The sequence below is a fragment of the Schistocerca serialis genome, chromosome 10, assembly GCF_023864345.2.
Source record: "Schistocerca serialis cubense isolate TAMUIC-IGC-003099 chromosome 10, iqSchSeri2.2, whole genome shotgun sequence".
Taxonomy (NCBI): domain Eukaryota; kingdom Metazoa; phylum Arthropoda; class Insecta; order Orthoptera; family Acrididae; genus Schistocerca; species Schistocerca serialis.
The window spans coordinates 33,275,487-33,300,169 of NC_064647.1; the positions used below are offsets into that span (position 1 = coordinate 33,275,487).

A 24,683-nucleotide genomic window follows, 5' to 3' on the forward strand; every position below is an offset into this window, starting at 1 on the left:
TTCAGTAATTCTGCAAGGCCAATGGTATTCAACATCTGACGTCCGTGCCATTTTCGCCACAGTCAAATGGTGCCACTGAAGGATTCATCAGGACTTTCAATTCACAGATGTTTACGTTGAGTTACATTCTCGGGAGGATGCGTTATTGCTCTTTTTGTCCTCGTATCGCTCTCAGCCCCGAGATGGTCGCTTGCCGGCTGAGTTGCTCCACGGTTGACATCATCAAACCTTGATGATGTCTTAGCTACGTCTGCCACATCCGGTTCCTGTGCAGAGGCAGACACCTGCTTTTGCCCCAGGCGATGTTGTCTACTACCGCCACTATCAGGGTTCACGTCATTGGCTCGAAGGGCGCATTCTCTACTGCCTCGCTATGTATCTGGTTTTGGTGGCCTCTGGTGAGGTGTACCGGCATCTCAATCAGCTGTGCCTCTGTCGTCACACGGGATCTGCCGCTTGCCATCTGCTTTCAGCCATGGTGCCATATGGTCAGCGACCCGGGGACCCACCTACTGGCTCGCCTCAGCCCCAGGTGTTACCGACCCTGCCTTCCATGTTGCCCCATGGCAATGCGCCACCACCGCCGCCTGTTCTCCCGCTGGGGACGCCCACAGCGGATGCGTCGCCCCCCTGGGTCACACGCCGCCGATCGCTCCCCACAACCAGTTGTCCTCCGACATGGAACCCTTGGCCGCTCCAGACCACATGTCATCTTCGCTCATTGAGTGCCACGGCCTGATGGAGCTCGACACTTTGGCCCTCCTGTCTCTCTACGGGCACATAAACCACATGTTGGCGTGCACCCTGGTGTAGGTTTTCAGGTGTTCCCTAGCTCCCCGCGGTCCGAGTGGCAGGGTGCGGGTGGCACAGCCTCGCCTGTTGTTAGGCTCCCCACCTCATCGCATACCTCAACATTTGCTCCTCCCCACATTGGGTGGAGGCCTTATACCACAACCATCCTCTGATTTGCGGGGGAAGAATGTGGTGTCACCACCAGACACCACACTTACTAGGTGGTAGCCTTTAAATCAGCCGCGGTCCATTAGTATACGTAGGACCCGCGTGTTGCCACTATGTGATTGCAGACCAAGTGTCGCCACACGGCAGGTCTAGTCTATAGAGACTCCCTAGCACTCGCCCCAGTTGTACAGCCGACTTTGCTAGTGATGGTTCACCGTATACATACGCTCTCATTTGCAGTGACGACAGTTTAGCATAGCCTTCAGCTACGTCGTTTGCTACGACCTAGTGAGGGGCCATATTCAGTTACTATAATTACTTCAAGAATGTATTCTGAACAGATAATATTGTGAATCATGTACTATCAAGAGCGATTTTCATCATTAAGTATTAAACGCATTACATCCACTTTCTGAATTCTCATTCCTTGTCATTTTTCCAGACCTCACGTCAGTATAGTACTTCCCTCCTCACGCCAGCCTGCGTGAGCTAAAACGCATGCATTTTAGCCTCAACTTGTAACACGGTGTTGGCTCTTCTGCTAACCCCCACCAAAAAAATGAAGACATTGAGAACTGATGTAAAACGTTAATGGGATCATTGTGTAACATTAGGTTCCATACCAGATATTCATGTAACAATAAGTATTGTGACCAGGTACCAAACATAAGCTAGTCTGTGTTTATGGAATGTTTTAAAATTTGAGCTGCATTAAATTATGTGAACCATAAAATGAGCTTGTTGTGTGCTATGGATAAAAACTGTACTGATACCATAATTGGTTATGTTCACTCAGACTGGGCTGGTCACAGAGGACATAGAAGTCCACAAGTGGTTATGTTTTCTAAATTTTGGGTTGCAGAGTTTCTTGGGCATCTACGAAACAGCCTACAGTGTCCCTGTCGTGAACAGAATCAGAATTTTTAGCCTTAAGTATGACGAACAGTGAAGGCCGTCGGCACAGTAACATAGTGTTTCTGGCAGTCAAAGAGCTGTTGTACTGCATGAATATAATATGCCCGTAACAAGCTTTTGCAAGACCCCACAGCTCCATCAAACTTAAGCATATATATGTCAAAATTTTGCTTGTGAGGGGGAAAACTTTTGTGAAGAAGTTGTGTTAATGTATGTTAGCACAAATAAGCAACAAGCAGATGTTCTGACACAGCCTGTAGGCGATAAAAAATTTTAGAACTTTACAGCCTTGCTAGGACTTACTCAAATCTTATAACTTTTGTAACGCCAATAATTAACATTGAGGGAGGATATTAGCCTTTGAATGTGAATATTCTTTTAAAAAACTCAGTACAGACACACTCATTAGTGAGCTTTATTTACTGCATCTGATTACAAAAGACCTAGATCTGCTTTGTGACAGTACACTAAATGTACTGCATACCCAGCATATTCACATCTGAAACAGTTCAGTCAATTTGTCCTATGCATATCATCTTCGAAGGCCTAAGATCAGAGCAGTTTTCTCTGTTTTTGTCCCAACGAATCAAACTACATTTCTTGTGTTTTCAGATTCATTCCATGTTCACAATCCATTACCGTTTTAACTCTTCTCTGGTACTAAATGTATAAAAACACCACTCTGTGTACAATTATTTAAAAGTGCGGTAAGAAACGCAAAAGTAAAAGCATGTTATTATTTGAGTGGGAAACATGTGCTGATAAAATTTATAAATTATATAAATCTGAAAAAAACCAACATTACACTATAATACTGTATCACATTTTATATAGTAGTGTTTGAGGAACTGCCATATGCGTTTCCTAGTGGCGATCGAGGGAAACACTGCATGTAAACATATTGTAAGATACTGGCATGTTACTTATTTCATTATTTGTTTTTTAGTTTACGTCGATTTCATGGAAAGCTCTCAAATGTCTGTACAAATCCTTCCTGATTGTAAAATTAAAACCATATATTCCGCAGAGTGCCTTCCACAAATCACTATTCCCACTATAATCTGAAATAAAATGCAGATCATCAAAATTTTAAGAGGTCTTGTATATGTGTCAGTTAATTCTTGTTAGAAAAACCTCACAGTTAACGGTTAATTATATCGTACTTTGGGCCAGAGAACTTATACGTTGCGATTATCATAGCAATCTTATTTCTTAGCAACATTTTCGCGAATTCGGTGGTCTAGACAAAGATCTCTCTCCACAGCGCGAGGATCATCACATGACCAATTTCAGATAAACTTCCTTCTCACGCTATCGCTATCGTATGACACTCACGCCAGATTGTATTTAAGAAATTTGTCAGTGGCCTCTATGGTGCTTCTCTGTCGATTACACCCGTGTTGGTCGTTGTTGATCTTTCGAGAAAAGAAAATGCACAATTTTGTTTTGTCATATCTATCAGCTCTCTTGCTTTTGTTTACAAATAGCTCACTGGGCAAACCATCATCATCTCAGTAAGTTAATTATCCTCGTCAACGAAACATCTCATAAGAAATCATTTGCGGGTATACGAAAAATTAACACAAATGCCACATATTTCCCTGCATTCAAGGGGCGCTGACAACATAGGCCTAATCACACTACGTCGTGGCTGCGGTACATAAAATTTAATCGGACCATAATATTACCTTTGTACACTGCTCGTTATTTAAATGGCTTTACTATTGGTATTGTTTCCGTTACATACAATTTTTTTTTTAGGAAATGTTGATAATTGTACCATATTTCGGAAACAGGTTGAACAATCGACAAAATACTTCACTATTATTCCGTTACCGCTACAGATATTTTTGGGATTTATGTCTTTAAAGCATAATTTCATGTTCTGTGAATTTCCTGTCATCAGTTATTTTTTGCTCTGTTGTCGAATTTGTTTATGATGCTCATGTTGGTGCAAAATAATCCAGCATGTAATCGATTACACCACGAAACATGGCGTAAGAAAATCGTATATGTTGGCACAGCTGAAGCAAAGATGAGTCACTTACCTCAGGTGAGGAAAGGAGTGCAGTTCAATTCTTGCTGTATCAGCTGTAGTTGCTGTTGGAGTGTTTGATAACCGAATAACGCATTTGTAATGGCTGATGGTGAGTGTTTGCAAATAGTATTTTGTAAATAGTTTAGACGGCAGAGTCTGTTCAGTGATGCAGAATGCATTGCTAGTCGATTTAAGTAGTATGCATCTGGTATTTTATGTAGCATCAGTTGTAGTAGCGCGTTTCCCTAAACAGACGCCTGCATTTTGTGCACAGTATGTTAGTTGTGAAGCGGCATAGGTATACACGTGGTTTATTTCCGATTTAGGATAGTGGTAGAATTCTAGCACTACTACTTACATGTGTTCAGGACCGAAAGAGTTTAAGCACGATGCGGAACAGAAGTGTTACCCCGTGAAATAAAGATCGAGAAAATGAAGGTTTCCGTTTCGTATGCAGTTTAATATGAATTGCATGAGCCATTTTACGTATACTGTCTTCCCACATGTTTGCCATGTTGAATCTGTAATATGGTTTTCATTCTAAATCGGGCCACCGGAAACAAGTTTAAGGCTACACTATTCTACCTAAATTTCATGCTTAAGTTTAGAGTGTCTGCTTCTGCTGTGGATATGCTACACATGTTACATATTTACTTGGCTATGCCACTCTATCCTTTCTTCATACCAGATAGAATTTCGTTACCAAATTATTGATACAGTATAATCGCTAGATGATTTTGCAAAGAGGAGGCATCTTGTTCCATATACTATAGCTTGCTTCAGTTTTCTGCTGTAACAATACTGACAACTTTCAGAAAGTTCACGTTAGGCAGGAAAAATTTGAAAATATTATCGTTTATAACCCATGGAGGAAAAAATGAAACCAAATACATATGATTCGCAGTAAAATGAACACAACTATTCCTTTGAAAGAATTTCGGAGCAAATCAGAAAAAACAGCTCTATGTAGTGTTAGTAGATTTAATGTAAAAATATATGGCTATAACTGTTAATTGCCACATACTTAAGGACATGTCATAACTGACACAGTTTTTGCTCTCTTGGAATTTTGCAGAATGAAGTAAGAATTATTATTTAAAATGCACTGTTCGAAGTCTCACTGAAAATTAATGTTCTTTTTTTCTTTTTCTTCAGGCAATGACTGTCCGTGCTGTAATTTACCAGAATGGCTGGAGATCTTGATGCGGTACAGTATGCTTATCCTATATATTCTATACAAGTTCTTAGTTAATGATTTTTTCGGTACTCATTTATTCTTACCGTAGGTTGTGCTTTAAATGTGTTACCTGCTCTTGAGTCCAACCAACAGTACTGGACCCCTGATTTGATGTTTGATATAATGTGGCATGTGACGTCTACATGCAGAAGCAGAACAGTCCATTTAACTGTCTTTGCTTATCTAGTAAATGACGTGGTTCAATGGTATAGTCTTCGAAGTGTCTTTTGTAGGCTCCTGCAAGTATCTGTAGTTTGTTATAGATGGCCAGATGTATTTTGTTTGTGTTTACAATATCATTTAAGTCTTGTGAAAAAGGGTGGGGGGGGGGGGTGTCTGTTGTTCGTGATGTTTGATAGAAGCTCATAGATTTATTTGAGATGTTTGCTACATTTGTCGTCATTACGCTGTTCTTCTACCACCAGTAAAAGCATTCTTTACCTTTTTTGTTTTTGAGGATGTTGTTGTGACACAGTGTACTGAAACCAGAGTTCTTGATTAGTTTGGATGAGTTATCAGTTGACCTATTTTGTTCCTTTTCCTCTTTTAGTGGAGACAATAATGTCACCTAGTCTGAGGTCTTGGCTATGTCAGGAGGTTGCTTGAGTTGATATTCCAGATCCAAACAATGGAATTAATGGTATTACCTGTAATGATATTTATTTGTAGTGTCATTTGTGTATGCGACAGGCTTGTATGTGGAATGAGTCAGAGCTTCCTGTAAGTACTGGTGCATATATAACTGTAATATTAAGATGCTGTGAGTCTGATGAGTAGTGTATAGAAACAGTAAGATATTCAGCAGTATTTTTTTGTTTGCCACAGACAGTTGATAGGAATATTTCATAGTGTGTAGTATTTGAACATCACAATTTTTTTGTTGTGCTGATAAGGTATAGGTCTTTTCATACTGTAAACTGTTATTGGGCAGTACTTCCTTAAATCAGCCTTTAGCAAGGATGTTTATTTCTTATGCCCTTGGTACAACCTGGCATGTGAGATGTTAGCATCTTGCCCCAGAATATTGTGCTGTAACATATTTGATGAAATAGGCTGACACCAAGATGCTGCAGCTACCAAAATGGGGGATCACTGTGTTACGACAATTTGTGTCTGGAGAACATTAAGTTACTGCATGTTAATAGTGGAATATTATTTTAGTGTAACATGCATAGGAACCATTACCTCTTAAGTTAGTGTAGGAGGTAATAGAATTTTTTCATTTCAGATTTTTACACTCTGTGTCAAAATCTAAATTACTCTGCGACCAAGCCACCCCAAATCTGTGTTTGTCTGTCAGCTGAAATGGATCCACTTGTGGTATGTACGGAGAATGAAGGTACAGTGTCCTATTTTTGCTTTGCAAGTGTTTGTTGTGCTATGAAATGGTGAATTTATATTTGTCTGCTTCCATTCTCCATCTGTTAGTTACTACTGTTTTCCATGTTTTGTGTGTTGTCTTTCTGTAGTATATTAATGCAGTATTGGTTTTGCTGCTGAACCTCAGTGTAGTGAATCTGAGTGTGACTATTGTTAGAGCAGAATATTAGTGTTTTTCATATAGAGATCAATGTACATTGTGGATCTGGTGCACAAATTCACAATCTGCATTGACTTTGTGGAAAAATGCAAAACCAAAGCATTAATATTGTGGATAGTGCATTCATAGATTCTGCCCATGATGGAAAACTGCATTCCTGCTTCTCAGTTGATCCCAGTATTTTACCATGAGTTGTTCGTGTTGTGTATGAATTAGGAGCTTTGAAAAGTTTTCTCCAATCCATGTGACACATAAAAATAATTAATTTTGCTATATCCCAGGGCTTAATTACGCCGGGTATGTCAGGTTTAAGCATTTACCTTGAGCTTAAATCATACTTTCTGTGCCCAGCTTCACTTGAAAATAAATTTTGGGGGAAGGATTGTTCCTTGACAGAAGACAATATTTTTCTTTTTCATCTGAACGTGGTCTAGCGAAATTTAAGCATCAGGAATTTCATTTTCCATAATACCACATATTGATCATGTATACGCCTGAAGTAAAGTGCAGTCAGTCTGTAGATTTTGGCGTCCACATTTCCACGACTCCATGAACTACTAACACACATTCTGTATGTGAAATGTTCAGATTATCTGCTGTCTCGTTTAATGTTCATGTATGAATAAAACATGGTGGAGCTGTTGAATATTTCATAAACAGTGACACTATGTATGTTTGGCTATAATTTATTATGCATGACAGGGTGGTAACCGCATAAATAGCAATGGTACAAGAACATGAGCTGCACTTGCAACAAGGCAGTTACATGGATGACAGTAAATGCAGTTACAAGAGTAAAGGGAATCCTCTGATAGGGAAAAATCAATGAAGCTGCATGTTGGAAGTGTTTGTCTTGGATTTGTGATAATTTCAATTGTATTGTGGATATTAAGTGATTTGTCGTGTAAGGTACATACCATACTATTGTTTTGAGCATGTTGAGTGCTGGGAAGGCAACTTGCCGTGGGGGGGAAAAGACTTGATGCTGGTTACGCCTGCAGTGCATTGCCTCGAATCTGCAGGGTCCACCCAAACTTTAGAAAATTTTCCTTGTATTTTTTACACTTCATTAGAGCTACCTTCCCGTACCTAATGTAGTGATGTAGAAAATTGAATAAAGCTCTAATATGTAATGAGATATTTCTGACTTGCCAGCAGAACTTTCATGTATATTCATGACACTTCAGTTTAATGCATGTAACTTGTCAGGATATAAACTTTCTTTTCCTGATAATCCTGCTGCCATAGTTAAATTTAGTGATAATTGCAGTCACAACTCCTCTGTGTATTATCATTTGTAAGTTTGAACAGGCAAATTTCACCGTAATTTCTAAAGTCTTGTTCGTTCTTTTTTTTTTTTTTTTTTTTTTTTGCTCACTAAATCTAGAGAACTGCAACTGCATGGTACCACTTCTTAAACTGGGATATCCTTAAACTGAGTTGTCGGATTTTGCTACAAAATTTCTCTTTCCGTTGCTGCACTGAAAAAACCTGCTTTGACAGTTAACATTGTTTTTGCAGTGTGCAGACCAGACCATGTATTCTGCAGAGCAGGCTGGAAGCCGTACATCCAGGATGTACTGCTGAGGGCTTGATGGAAGTCAGGTATGGTTTGTGTAATAGAATGGTTTATTAATCTTATGTGTGATGCTTTGTTTCATGTTTGCCTGATTGGTGGTGGTGGTGGTGGTGGTGGTTGTTAGTGTTTAACGTCCCGTCGACAACGAAGTCATTAGAGACGGAGCGCAAGCTCGGGTTAGGGAAGGGTTGGGAAGGAAATCGACCGTGCCCTTTCAAAGGAACCATCTCGGCATTTGCCTGAAACGATTTAGGGAAATCATGGAAAACCTAAATCAGGATGGCCGGAGACGGGATTGAACCGTCGTCCTCCCGAATGCGAGTCCAGTGTGCTAACCACTGCGCCACCTCGCTCGGTCCTGATTGGCAGTGCTAATTATATTATGTGGCAATATAAAGTTATTTTCATTATGAGATAACTATTAATGAAACACTGAAATTGAGAAATAAGAAAAGCTTTGTTATTATGGGTAAGTTTTTTGCTATGGCTACAGTGAGTGATATGTATACTCAGATAAGAAAACCTGTTTCTACTCATGGAGGTAATTCTTTAGTGTTTGTGTATTGTTCAGTCACTTGTGAAACTGAGCTCTTAGCTGCGGAGTATACAGTCAGAACTCTTCAGTTCCAAAAAGTGCTTCATTGTCCCACCGTTAAATTGCCAGTTACGACCTCCAGGTATTCTGGTACTTCCCAAAAGTGCTATACTGTGAGGAAGGCATTGTTCACTAAATTCTGGGAAGTTGGCATCTTCTAGGAGAACTGTCATCAAATTCTGTTTAGGGTGTGTTGATAATAAGGCAGGAAACATTCAACACTAGCTTCTCTTGTCAAAGACAAGATTTTAGCTCTAGCTCCTGATAATTTATTTTCATAAGTGGTATGCAAAAATGAAGATTGGTACAACGAATGTAACAGAACTATCTTTGTGATTAGTCTGTTGGGGTATATTTAGAGAATTGTAGCTTTGTGTAGCACCAGAGAGATGTGCATAAGGGTTTACATTTTTATAATCTTGTGGTAGGTTTGATGTTGTATATTGCAGTAGATGGGACTATCTTTCAGAAGAGGATTTGTAGTTGGTGCATTTGCCATGTGTGAAGGACACTGAAAACTATTGAAGTTGGCTGTACAAAGCTACTTATCTGTTTTACATGCTCAGTTAATGTGGGTATACATTTGTTGTTTAGGTGTAAATATCCTTTCTGATGTTTCTCAATGTGTTAGTTTTCAGAACTGATCATACATTGATTATCCAGATGATCTGATAATTATAATGTATGGTACGCCCTTGTTTAAATGAATTTAAAATGTTTTTTATTCACTTTTCATTGGCATTTGTTGATGTACTAGGTATCAGCCAGGGTGGCACTTGGGTAGTGTAATGTAGGTCAGTTCTCTCACCCCCTCACCTTCCCTTAGGTTCTAAAAAGCAGACGGAAGTCTTTGGGGTAGCCTGACTTGGTCTTTGATTCTAAGCTCACACCGTTGGCACAGTATTATTTTGGCTACAAGGGCTGTTTGGGTAACATTGGATGAAGTAATGACATTCAAACCCACACCTGTCCTTCAGAGTATTCATGTGGCAGTACTGTGCCTAATTTGTGCTGTTTCTGGCATAATTTTGCAGTTTTAGTGCTACACAGTAACCAGCATTTCGTTGTGTCATTACTGCATGGAAGTATCTGCAAAGAGAGCAGTGATTTGTGTTGGTTATTATTGCTATTTCATTTGAGAGGTAGTCACATATGAGGGATATGAATTTTTTCACAGGCTTAAAGATAACGACAGAAGGGGTGAAATAGTATTGGAACAACAGTCTGCGTCCCCCAAAGCATGTGGCGTTCCACTACAAATTGTACTGAGAACATTAGCAGAAGTACGGGCAATGGAATACTGTGGTCAATAAGTATGTTTCTGTCTTCAGAAAGATTCTGATGAAAAACTGTCACTTATTTTGACGATTTCCAGCAGTTTATCGTTCATCGTGCTGGTTGGAATTTTATGAATATTGCTTGTTTTCTGAGGCAAAACGTGGCACATGTTTCAGTACAGTAACACTGGTACAGAAAGTGCAAGGCTAGAAAGGCTGGTTTTGATTCAGAGTTTCTGATGTTATAGTAGCTAGGGACAGTTTTCAGAAAAGACAAAATGTCAAGGAAGATCTTCACTTTGGCTCAATCAAAAAGATGATGCCAGAAAACACATTTGACAAGATTCAGAAGGCAATGGCAGGATGAAAGCAGTGTCTGGCAAAGAAAACTTCAGTGGGATAATCTGAATATCACTTTAGGCTAATACTTGCATCCTGGAAATCCAGTTATCATGAAGAGAATAGTGATGTATAGGAACATGGGGTCGAAATTCATATGGTTCATAACAGAATAGTGTTGTTATGGATAACACGAGTTACCATCCACAAAAACAGTAGAAACTTCCTAAAGGACAATTAAACAACATTTCTATTAACCCAATAGCATTCAGTTCATTATTAATTGACATGTATTCTTAAATTCTGGAAAACAGTATTCTGGTGGCCCAATTTATGGAAATACGAGGAAATTTAATTTACTAAGGGCAAAAAAGAAAAAAAATTTTGGGCCATTCTCATTTTAGGATGCTGAGCGCTTGGCAGTTTTCACCTTACACTGCTTTGTGAGAAAATGGGTAGTATAAGGAAATTGATAATAGTAAACTGATAATAGTAAACTGATAACATTTCACTATTATTGTTTATTTTACAATAACTCGTGTTTATAAAAGATTTAACCCATCATCTTTCCAAAATGAAAATTTAATTATGGCCAAATACTATGTTTGGAAAACATTTGGTATGAAGCGTAACATTCCACTCACCACAATATGTTCTAGGCTTTCCTTTACAATTCTCAGACTGACATAATCTTTGCTTTTCTCATTTCTTGGAGACAGTTTCTGGTTGTATCGTGCTGGGACATGACACAGGATTCATAGGTGTTCCATTAGTTGACATTTGATATGTTCTGGCAATTTGTTTTCTGAACCCTTTCACTGTGAGAAGTTCCTTCATTGCACCTCTTGGAAGCCAGTTGTGCATTTGTAACCATCATATCTACAATTGTTGTAAAGACAAAAAATTATCAGTATCGCTATTAACCATGTATTGCAATTGCATGTTTCTCTTTCAGACATCAGTGAAGAATGGCACCTCCATAATATTCTTGTGTGTTCAGTGCATGTTGTTGTGGAATACTGAGCTTCTGTTTCTGGGATGAATTCCAATGTTAGACTTTGACCGTGGGGGTACAACGTCAAAATCAGTTGCTAGTACAACATACTCCTTATCATTCCATTTTGTGACAAAGATTTTGGTCTCTCTATTAAATCTGAACTCGAAACCTTCCATCCCCACCTTTCTTTTTCGTTATCTCGTGATAAGGTTGACGTTGTTGTTCTGCTTTCTCTTACAGTTGCACATGTACAGAAGCCTAGTCCCTACTGTTGGATGAGGTCATGACTAATAATTAGTGATAATGGACAACATATCCAAAAGTACTTTGGAACTCAGTGGTAGATCCTCATTGTCATCATTCTGGTCCTTCACAGTATATAGTAAGAAAATGTAAGGCCCGTAGTTTACATCCAAAGTGTGTGGACTTGAGTCTGATAAACTGCTTTATAAGATGTTTCCCATATTGAAAAGTAATTCAGGTTTCAGTTAAAGATACCTATTATGAATCAAAGAATCTTTCACTGTTTGAACACCAAGGTCATCATCCTCAGACCAATAATTTCTTTCACTGCATAATTTGATAGCCAGTAAAGATCGACAACACAACATATTCACGAATTTCATTAGGTACAACTGAAAAATGAAATTTATTTTTACATTTCCCAACATATCTTTAGTTTCCTCTCCAGTGATGCTTACTGTTGTTCAAACAGCTGTATGGTACTGCTCATTTACATCCAGATCTGCTTCTATTTTTTCATAAAATCAGATTATGCTGTCTATTCAACCATTCCCAAAATCTGGTGTGCCATGTGAAAGAAGTCTGGGAAGAACAAAATACAGAACATTTATCAAGGAAGTGCCCAGTGTTGGCAGATGAGGACAGCAGGCTTTGATGCACTGGAACACAAAATACAATAAAGTATTTTGGCCTACACACACTACTACAGTGTTGCTTATGCAGCAACCAGAAAGTGACAGTGATCTTACCATAGATGCTGCCTCACTAATAAAAATAGAAATAAGCAGCAGGTTCTGAGAAAGTCCACTCTTTTTAACAGTCTTGAACTGAATAACAGTATGGGAGATGTAACATAAGCACTCATTGTCAAAGGAAACCTCACCTTACCACAATGACGGCACACTTTGTTGGAAGCAGCGTACACTGTAATTGAGGGCAATGGCCACAGAAGGGTTAAACATTGTTCATTCCTCTCCTGAAAGCCTTTCCTGTTGTCTTTCCTTTCCTCTCTTCCCAAAACATATGTAAATATTTGGCAGACGGCCCATTGTACATACATAGCCTGTGTTGCTGTCATGATTGTTGAAGACCCTGGTTTTGTACTAAGATTAATATTGATGTGAAAATCTAAAGAATGCTAAACATTCACATAATCAAAGCTGATGTAATTTATAATTTAACAGACTAGTAGTGATAAAATGTATTGTTTGTAGTGTGCATTCCAATAACGTAAGGGAGAAAATCTAATGCTGCATAAAATACATCCGTTCATGATTTTTTTTTTTTTTTCGACACTTATCCATTTTCACAGTGTACTTCCAAATTTTTTTTCAACCTTAGTTGAACCGTCTCAGAAGATTGCCATAGTGCAGTGTTTGCCAGTTCAGCTTACTAAAATATTAATGTAGTGAGAAATCGTAAAGAATGCATACAGTTCCTACTTTCGTTTTCACCTTTAATATGGGGTCACTTTTGTGAAACGTGAAAGCAGCTATGAACACATTCAAACTGCAAAACAAAGGCAGTTAGAATCATGTTTGGACGAAAACCTACTATTGTGTAAAACTATGAAAAAGATTTCTGGTATTCCTCCTTTACCATGTACCATGTACCTACATTACAGAAAATAAAAGTAGAAGGGAAGCACAGTATATTCAAAAAACGTATCACCACCACTTTACCAGGAAAAGAAGAAAATTATACATCACTCACGTCAGATTTGCAGCATCGCTGCTTTCACACCATTCGAAAATATCTAATTTTATTAAATGTGCAATGGGCACACTTCATGAATTAAGTGTTATTTGCAGTATTAATGTATGCATAAACTGCTTTCACTTGTGTAACCTACTTACCGGTAGACTTTTCCAGTGTCGTATGCATAAGCTGCTTATGTAGGAAATGGGATCAAACTAGCACAATAGTGGTTTTTATGAGTACAAAACAGCCCTCAACTGGTCTTCATTTGTTTTGAGTTGCAGTATTAAGGTAAACTGTTTTCCTGGACAAATAGCCTGTTTTGTGGCTGTGTGTGCTCTAATCCTCGTGCTTATTGCTGTGTTGGCAGAAGAGCCAACACCGTGTTGCTAGAGGAGGCCGAAATGCACACGTTTAATTACACGCAGTCTGGCGTGAGGTCTGGAACAGGTCAGAGAAATAAGACTAGCAAAACAGGAGGTAACTGGTAGAATACTTAACTTTAATCCACAAATGGTGAACATCTCTCTTGACTGTACATAATTTCCATCTCAATATAAACTGGTAATGGCTCCTTGCTAGGTTGTAGCAAATGACGTAGCTGAAGTCTATGCTAACTATCGTCTCGGCAAATGAGAGCGTAATTGTCAGTGTAGCATCGCTAGCAATGTCGGCTGTACAACTGGGGCGAGTGCTAGGACGTCTCTCTAGACATGCTGTGTGGTGGCGCTCGGTCTGCAATCACTGACAGTGGCGAAATGCGGGTCCGACGTATACTAACGGACCACGGCCGATTTAAAGGCTACCACCTAGCAAGTGTGGTGTCTGGCGGTGACACCACACTTATATCGGCAAACTTCATTTTATGGAGTCATACAATATCTTTTATGTTTATTATGTAAATTGAAGGAGAGGGGAGAAAGGGAGGGAAAGGAATATTCAAATGCGCTGCATCAGGACTCTACGCAGTTTCAATGTCGATGAGTGAATGTGAGTGCCGGCCTGTGATTCGAAGTTGGGAACCACAGGGCCACCCAGACACAATGTTTATCGCAGCTATCCTGGCACACCTCTTCCTACCTTGTGCCACCTGTCTACAGTCCCTGTTCATTTCCTCCATGCTCACTACTTTTTGATTCCTGAAGGGGCTAGGACACTGAATGTGGTGGATCTATTGCCCATTGAGGCAAATCAGTTATGACTGTGTGGTGTGTGTTCTTTTGAACATGTCTGAAGGAACAGACACTGTGGATTTGTGTAATTTTATATTTGTATTGGTTGGTGTGCCACGTATTGTGCCTTGAGTGATGCTGTCTGCCCACTCTTAATTTAGTTTCATTCCTATTGTGGTCAGCACAATTGAGGCTGTTGCCAAGGAATGATCCCACAAATGTAATGGTTTGTTTGTGTCCAATTTTGTGTGACCCTCAGCATAGATATTTTTCCAAATCATGGAATTGCTTGTGTAGACAAAAATCAGCTGATCTTGGAGAAAAGGAATTGTTAGATGGTGGTTAGCTTCCCCTTATCTAATGTAATAGTTGAATCCATGCTTATCTGTTGAAGTATTCCTTATTCACGTCCAAGAACTGATGACACAGCTTCATGCTCAGAAATCATTACAGCTATCTTATCATCATAATGAATGGTGCAGGAAATGTCTGCATACAATCTGAAGTTGTATTTGTCTATATTCATGCATCGACCATGTATCGATTTTTATAACTACCTGTATCTGTCCAACTGTTGAAATCCTATGGCATGTGAGACAATGGTGTGAATTGCTATTATATTTATCTTGACGTTGCTATCTTTGTTTCCCTATCACAGATGTAAGTAGTTGCTTGATTGTATGTTGAAATATGTTCATTTCACCATTTTGACTGTAATGATACTTCCTAATGTAACACAAATATTTCAATTGCAGTGCAAGAGAGACACAAAAATATTTCCTGAATCCAGAGGCGCCAATTTTTGTGAGGTATGGTATACTCATGTTTGATATAATTAAATCTCTTCTTTTCCACCTAGTACTCATACTAGATGCTGTGCTAGTCTTCAAATGTAATTGTAGTGTGTCAACTGCCAAATAGAATTTTCTGTTGATAAACTGTCTCAAATTAATATCAGCAACTTTTATGTCATTACAGTGCACTCAGTGAGACAGGTCCACATCCTGTGGACCTTTATCCCATGTCCAACTTAAATCCATGGGCACCAGTGTTCCACGGGTAGAGTATAATTGTGTTCAATGCATCATTGATAGTTGCTCATCGAACAGTACCCCTATTATTTCAGTAAAATAACTGAACTAGAAAGTGACATTTCAAGTTAGGCACTGATAATTCAGACACTGGGACTCGGGATGAGGTGTAAATGTGAAAGACCATTTTAACAAGCAACCCATATTTCAGAAGTGGGACATGAGATACAAAAGGAGACAGTTGTGACAGGCTAGTCAGTGACTGGCAGATGTGATTATACTGCTGATGTTGCAGCTTACTGGGCCCATTTGATACATGACCATTATTGTTGGTGTGAGTGCATATACAACTGAGAGCTTGGAACCAGAGAAACAGAGGGGCAGTTTTATCATTCTGCCACACTGTTCTAAACCTGTACTGAGGGTGGTGGGACTGCCAACTCAACGCTGGTCACTGACAATACCTATATTAGCCTTATTTGATATATGGCTGTTTAACTGGACGAGTAGTTGCTGCTTCTCCTTCGTAGCTTAATACCTCCAATTCCGCTCCACCACAGTGAGACAGTGTTTGAGACTGATCTGAGATACCAGTGGGATTCATAAATTTAGTACACATTACCTCTTTGCACTTCATTAATAATTTATTATCTACACTGCATGGTGATGTTACATTAATGTATCATGTACAGTGTGTCTCGTGTCGTATGAAAAGCCTATAATCATCATTAACGTGAATGAGTTAATGGATGGGAGTCATTAGATTTCAGTAAATTGCTCTGTCTTCAAATTATAGTTTTTTTTAAGACTACAACTGATAAGTGGTTGCTAGTTTTATCAAGAAATTGTGAGATAAAACATGTACTAAAAAGGGCCTGGTCATTCTTAAAATGTGTCCTGCTTCATTACAGACTGCATGATGGATGGCTAATAAAATGGTTTAGTACTGACGCTTATGCAGTATGTGAGGATACACAGGGTGCCCAAAATAAATGTGTACTGGAAACTAAATCAGGCTGAAATCAAATACATTGACTTAGTCAATGAATGTTACATAGAACATGCCAGAAATTGGCACTGTTTTGAAAATGCTACCAAACTGGTATCACAAAACTTTAGTCGGGATGGTTTTACTTTAGACAGCCTTTAGCCTAGTAATAGTCTTGCGATCACTTGCTGTCATATTCTGCTGTAAATAGTGTGCTGCTATGGCAGACTGTTGCCAGTAAGTGTGCCACAGTAAATACAGTTAGCAGAGTGTATATCCTCCAAATTCAAATGGCACAGAATACTCACCCAAACATATTAGTGCTATCTTTTCCACATGTTAGACATATCAAAATTACAGTCACTAATTTGCTTCAGCCATATCCTGTCCCCCGGTATGATGGAATTATATAAAAAGTGAAAAATAAGGTATAGTTATTGGTAGTTACTGATTTGATGGCAGTTGAAGTAACAAGTGTAATGTTGCAGTTAAAATGTGGCATCTGTCGGTGTAAAAAGGATTTTGGATTCTCCATCCACACTGAAGCAGAGAGGATGTGGCTGAATCTATACATCATGAGGGATTTTTGCCACCTTATCTAATGCACATGTGAAAGGGAAGTACTGACGAAGGATGTTAATCCTGAACACATACGGTAAGAATTAAATTAATATGATGTTGATTTTTGCCCACGATTAGTATTATAATTTTTGTCTTGCAAATAATGATGCTTCACACATCATGACTAAATGTTGTTCAGAATTACAGTTACATGAATATATAAATAAAAGAAGTGATTATCTGTATGTTACATAACGTTTAGCTTCCAGGTACTGTTACACACTGAATTAAAGATTTTCTTTGAAAACAGCCATATTTTGTTTCATATGTATGTCCAATGGCAGATTACTGTGTAGGAAGCATGTTAGATTTATGGTTTCTGTTGATCAATTTTAGCAGATGTGCTTCAGCATGATTACAAGTTTCCCTTGTGTTAAAATTATAAGTATGTGTCTAATAATGCAGCACACTTAGTTTTTACATACATATTGGTTTCCTTTAAGTGCAGTGATTATACTGTTTATTCTTTAGTAAAATTGCATTTAGGTTGTTGGTGGCCTTAGCACTGTGTTCTGATGTTAGTAACAACTATCTTGACAAGCAATGAGAACTGAATCTGATGAACCAGGAGTCACTTGTCAGTAACTAACCTGAATGCTCATACCTATATTTAATAGTTTGTCAGTGAAGTTAGCTGGTTTTTGTTCCATTAGATTGGAATTTGACTAACGTGTCAGAATTTGAGGCAAAATCAGAAATAAGAAGTGCCAGTACATTATTGCAATGATGAACATCTCTCTCCAGCTGCACTACATGTCAAGGTATTAGAACTCGCACATTTTCTTGTTGAGTTGTTGGCTCCCTTTAACTCAACCAAAGTGTTACATTCAAACGTAACATAGGCCTCGGGCTATGCTACTGGTCAGTCTGTCAGCACTTTCTTCTTAACAAAGTACATGAAACATTAACCAAATTTGCAATTGCTATGAAACATTAACCACATCTGCGATTCCTAATAACCAGATGAGCAAAAATTACTTTGGTGCTCTGCATATCAAAAAGAAATGTAATTAATTTGTGTGTTCCACTGAAGGAAACGATTAGATTCAGTGAGTCTCATTGGCTCTTGAATACAACCACATGTTTGGCTCTGACTGACATTCACAATTTGCCAACATCTGCACGCATTGTGGGAGCTGCTGACACTGAAAGTGCCCTTTAGCCTTAATGTTTAGTTCCATAAATCTGTCTGTAAGAATATTTAAGAAGTCATATTTTAGTATATCTTACTGCTTTCTTTTTTACCTTCACTTACATTTGTATGTGTGTATTTGCAGAACTTCCACAGGCCACAATACCATAAAATAGTTGTGAATCAAGTAGCCCATGGCTCGCTGTTAGTAGCATCCATGTGTATGCTGTAGTGACATTTTGTCATCAGAAACGTTGTTGAACTCAATTCACGGCAGATGTTATTTATTATTGTCCCATCTCAAGTACATATCCATAACCACACCCTGGAATTCTTTTAGTTCAAAACAACTTTTCAAATTGTTTTGGTAGCATGTATTTGTTTACATGTGGATATGTTAATATTTTTTAAAAGATAAATATTATTGAAATGACTGTTCCCAGTTTCATATTTAAAGAATGTTTTGAGTGTAAGTCGACTGTTAAACTGTAATTACAAGAGGTGAAGCATTTCCACCTACTTTGAGGCACATCATTTGAATGTAAAAAAGGAAGGTAGTGGGTAAAATACTCTCACACATTCTTGGGAAATTACTGAAAAATGATTAAACTGATTCTTGTGTTACAATGTTGATTGAGCTAATATACAAAAGCAGAAGGGTACATTTTAATTGTCCATCATTAATTTCCGGATGTCAATTTGATGTACTGACTCACTCCACGACTGGGAGATTTGCTCTTCATTTTCGTCCTACACTGCCATATGTGTAAGACAAGGAATGAAAGAAATTCAAAATTATTATGGAAAGCATAGATTGCTATTCACTATAAAGATGACAAACTGATTTCCAGGCAGGCACGATGAAAAGACTATTACATATAAGCTTTCAGTCAAAGCATTCATCAGAAAAGAAAAATGTGCACTCATTCACCAAAGTAGACGTGTGTACACATGATTGCTATCTCTGAACTTTTTTGCAGTAGACTCTTTCATACATGCTGTTTGTGAAAGGATTTGTTCTGTTGATAGCTTCATATTCTAGAAATGAAATGGAGCAAAGAGGCATTAAGTGTCCTAAATCAGGCATACAGTGAGGAAAGGTGTATGCATGACCCACTGTATCCTAATAAGGTAGTAGAAAATCATTTCTTTCAGAGTAGTATGTGTGTAATGTTACATGGTGATTTTTCGATTTGTATCATAATGCGTTATATAATGAAAGTTCATATTTGATTTGGTTGCATCTCGTCCTTTATTTCAGCATGCCAGAAAAAAGTAACTGGCGGTGAAAGGGAGAAAGTCATTGCAGTTTCACCTAGTGTGACAGGTGACTGCGAAACTGAGTAGCACCCACACATACATAGTCCAAATGTGGAAGAATAGCACAAGTACACCTTTAAGTACTGGTTCTTTAGAGTGTTGCAATTTGCAGTGCATATATCCACAACAACTTTTGAAATAGTATGCTGTGCTATTCTGTGGCTAAAAACTAGACTCTTATGCTTCCCCAGTCGCCAGTAAACATAATGTTAAATCCAGCCTGCAACATAACAGGACATTTACCGGTATTTTATTAGTGATTTAGGTTGCTATAATCACAAAATGTATAAATATATGGTTTAATTCTTATTCTCAAGAATATGAGACAGCCTTCCTTGTGACTGTCACACTTGGTAATTCCATCTTCTATTATAGACAGCAGCTTCTCGAAACAGGCCATGTCCATCCTCACGAAGCTCTCAAATTCGTGTGTATCTTTGACCCTCAGTTCTTTCCTAAGCAGCGAATATAATCTCCTGCCTTTATCCCTTCTTTTCAGCCAGGATCGAACTCGATGACATTTGGCATTTTATTTTCATCATTGTTCTGCCCTAATCCGAAGATTTACTGTCAGTACCAGGGCATTAGCTCCAAACGCAGATGGGTACTCCATGTGCAAAATGTTGTATAAATACAATCCTGGAAATGGAAAAAAGAACACATTGACACCGGTGTGTCAGACCCACCATACTTGCTCCGGACACTGCGAGAGGGCTGTACAAGCAATGATCACACGCACGGCACAGCGGACACACCAGGAACCGCGGTGTTGGCCGTCGAATGGCGCTAGCTGCGCAGCATTTGTGCACCGCCGCCGTCAGTGTCAGCCAGTTTGCCGTGGCATACGGAGCTCCATCGCAGTCTTTAACACTGGTAGCATGCCGCGACAGCGTGGACGTGAACCGTATGTGCAGTTGACGGACTTTGAGCGAGGGCGTATAGTGGGCATGCGGGAGGCCGGGTGGACGTACCGCCGAATTGCTCAACACGTGGGGCGTGAGGTCTCCACAGTACATCGATGTTGTCGCCAGTGGTCGGCGGAAGGTGCACGTGCCCGTCGACCTGGGACCGGACCGCAGCGACGCACGGATGCACGCCAAGACCGTAGGATCCTACGCAGTGCCGTAGGGGACCGCACCGCCACTTCCCAGCAAATTAGGGACACTGTTGCTCCTGGGGTATAGGCGAGGACCATTCGCAACCGTCTCCATGAAGCTGGGCTACGGTCCCGCACACCGTTAGGCCGTCTTCCGCTCACGCCCCAACATCGTGCAGCCCGCCTCCAGTGGTGTCGCGACAGGCGTGAATGGAGGGACGAATGGAGACGTGTCGTCTTCAGCGATGAGAGTCGCTTCTGCCTTGGTGCCAATGATGGTCGTATGCGTGTTTGGCGCCGTGCAGGTGAGCGCCACAATCAGGACTGCATACGACCGAGGCACACAGGGCCAACACCCGGCATCATGGTGTGGGGAGCGATCTCCTGCACTGGCCGTACACCACTGGTGATCGTCGAGGGGACACTGAATAGTGCACGGTACATCCAAACCGTCATCGAACCCATCGTTCTACCATTCCTAGACCGGCAAGGGAACTTGCTGTTCCAACAGGACAATGCACGTCCGCATGTATCCCGTGCCACCCAACGTGCTCTAGAAGGTGTAAGTCAACTAACCTGGCCAGCAAGATCTCCGGATCTGTCCCCCATTGAGCATGTTTGGGACTGGATGAAGCGTCGTCTCACGCGGTCTGCACGTCCAGCACGAACGCTGGTCCAACTGAGGCGCCAGGTGGAAATGGCATGGCAAGCCGTTCCACAGGACTACATCCAGCATCTCTACGATCGTCTCCATGGGAGAATAGCAGCCTGCATTGCTGCGAAAGGTGGATATACACTGTACTAGTGCCGACATTGTGCATGCTCTGTTGCCTGTGTCTATGTGCCTGTGGTTCTGTCAGTGTGATCATGTGATGTATCTGACCCCAGGAATGTGTCAATAAAGTTTCCCCTTCCTGGGACAATGAATTCACGGTGTTCTTATTTCAATTTCCAGGAGTGTACATATACCTGTGCAACTGAGTGTCATAATATAAAAATAACTGTGGAGTCTTTCATTCAGAACAGCAGTAACTTACATAAGAGAATATCAGTTACTTAATAAGTAATGATATTCATTTTCTTATGAATAATTGAAACGGATGACATTCCAACACGTCACACAATCCACCTTTGTTTTGTGCAGTAGAATGAATGACTACAAGAGATAAGACAGGTCTGTTCACGTTTCATGCGTTACCATTGTTTACTGCCCATGCACACCAGGTATATCTCATGTGGAAGGTGTAATGGGTCTTTTTGAACCTGCCTGTAGTTACAGATAGGCACACTTGGGGCGTTGGTGCACAGGTCTACGGTTTAGGCACATTGTGGAATAGGGACTTGGCTGTCTTTTGTGAAGGAGGTTTTGGCTGAAAGCTGATACGTCAGTCTATCCATCATGTCTGTCTGGTTGTCAATAGTTCACCTTCACAGTGAGTACCAATGTATCCTTTACATAATAATGTTTATAATCTGACCTAGAATTTCCACTGTTTAAATAAATTAAAAATTTGAATAGATACTTGTAATAGTGCTGTTCACTTTTCTTTCCACACATGTTCATTTTCCATGGATAATTTATACCAGCTCCTTTCCCAGTACACAGTCAAGGAGAATATCTAGTAGTATATGTTGTGGCACACACAATGGCCACTGAATAGTCAAGAAATATGCCACAAACCTAGTGCCTTAGTTACAAAAACTAAACAGACAGCTGTTGTTGTTCTGGTAGATCTAAAATTCCTAAAGCCATGCTGGGCATATTTCTCCTATAAAATGTTCAAAAATGAAAGTAACTAAAACAAACAACTATTGGCACTTGAAAGCTTACTGGATATTATGAGCAGTATGTGACTTAAAAAGAATTGGTACCCCAGTGAATCGTATGTATGTATGTATGTATGTATGGTACACAAGTTCATTATGCTTCTCTTTCTGACAAACTGTAAGTGGGTGGCATGTGTAACTGTTGTCACAGATGACCTTGTCATGTAATCCATATCTGATGCTGGCAAGTTCTTGTCCAGCCTCGTGATCTGTTCCTGTTCGTTAGATTTAACTAGCAGAGGCACTTCCTGAATGTCCTTCTCAAGCAATGTAGCTGAGGCTTCCTGAATGATGAAATCGTGATTGACAGGTTGTCATAATGATGCACTACAGCAAACTACATGCTTATTTGCAATGGAGTACTTACAGAGCCTTTATTTTGGAGAAGTAAACTTCTCGTTATCAGCCATCTTAGTGTTAAGTTGATACAGCAGTTGTGAGGGAGAGGAGAAGTGTAAAATTACATCTTGTGTAACATCAACCACAGTGAAATCCTTGGATGTATTTCACATGCCAGAATGGCTTCTGTTTGTTCCAGTGACAGTGCAAGCTATTGACATGTCTGGTTCTTGCCCCAAAGACCCAGTGTCAAAAACTCCATTCCCTGTGCTACCCTGAATTGGATACATGGAGAGCTCTCAATCTTGCATCGTGTAATGGAGTAATTTTCCAACAATGTAGTGGTACGAAAATCGTATTTTTGGCCAATACTGTACATTCCTGGCTAATGTACCAATGGCTTCATGGAAAGGGAAGTATTAAATTTGAGAGGCAAGTGCTACTAAGGTCTGAATACATTACGTTTACAACAGGTTGCAAAGATAGGTATCAAGAGACAGTTTGAAAGATCTTTCAGATGATGTTAGCAGATTCATAATTAAGATATGGTATGGTACTCAAATATTGACGTATACACTCATAATTTGCTAAATGCAAGTTATTAAGCATATTATACTACTTCAATTCTTGTGATACATATTTGACTTTATCCATAAAATGTATGTTGTGTACAGATCCAATGGAAAATAAATAAATAAAGAAAGAAAATAAGCTACTGCGTATGCCAAGAGAAGCAGCATTGGTATCTTTCTCTGAGTAAATTATTTTCCTGACAGGATCCAGATCTATTGCAATCAAGAAGCTAGGTGCAACTGAAACTACACACTCCTTGTGATAGGAGACAATGTAGCCAATGTGGATGGCTCATTATTGCTGTGACCCGTAAATATAGATTCTTTTGAAACTGAAACTGACAATGATTACACGCTGATAAAATGATTAGTAAGCATGAACTTCATAAACAAAAATGTTACTGTGGTGAATACTAAAAGAATTTTCACAAAGACAGATGTTAACATTTTACGTGACTGACCCAAGATGAGGCTAGAAGGGTTACAGAGACACAAGAGATGTTGCAGGAAGAGTTCTCACCCATGAAATTATGAAAAGCTGGTATTGGTGGGTAGAATCCACTTGGCAGAGACTGTGAACCAGTCCTTGAAATGAAAGAGGTTCTGTTGGCCGCATGCTCACAACTGAGTGGTCCAGCTGTTTCTTGGCCATAGTTTGTTGGTGACCATTCATGCAGACAGCTTGTTGGTTGTCATGTCACCATAGAATATCCTTACCCTCCTATCTCCTTTCCAGTTCCCACTACAGCATTAAACAGCACTCTTCCACAAGTACGCACAGTCTTCTTTCTTCTCCTTTCCTGCTGCCCCTGCCCCCGCCCCTGCTCCACCCTGCCCTGCTCCCAGTCTAACCTCCTAACTGCACCACTCATCTCTACTATAAGGTGAGTAGCAACATCCTTTTCATAAAATTGTCAATATACCATCCTGGATTTTGCATTGTTAAATACAGATGAGCAGCTCATTACCTCAAAAACACTTTCTGGCTCATCTTGATCAATGGTAGGGATTGGCAAGAGGCGTGTCAGTCTTTACAAAAGTAACATTATCTGCTCTGAAGTTGTGTACATGTTCCAGGTTTTAGATTACAAATATTATGTATGTGAAATCCACTTAGCCTGGAAAATTTCACACTGATCTTCTTGAAGACGACTTTGGAAAGCAGAC

General features: G+C 39.6%; 1 long non-coding RNA gene across 2 annotated transcripts; it reads left to right on the forward strand.

Moving 5' to 3' along the window:
• Nucleotides 1-3,917: 3,917 nt before the first annotated feature.
• On the forward strand, nt 3,918-23,609 carry LOC126425058 (uncharacterized). Of its 2 annotated transcripts, none has more exons than XR_007576256.1 (7): nt 3,918-4,022; nt 5,069-5,120; nt 6,379-6,489; nt 8,212-8,295; nt 15,346-15,399; nt 17,098-17,264; nt 23,144-23,609. It is a non-coding gene; the product is annotated as an uncharacterized LOC126425058 (long non-coding RNA). The 2 variants fall into 2 exon arrangements; XR_007576255.1 differs by having other exon boundaries at nt 6,379-6,470; nt 23,144-23,608.
• The last annotated feature ends 1,074 nt before the right edge of the window (nt 23,610-24,683 follow it).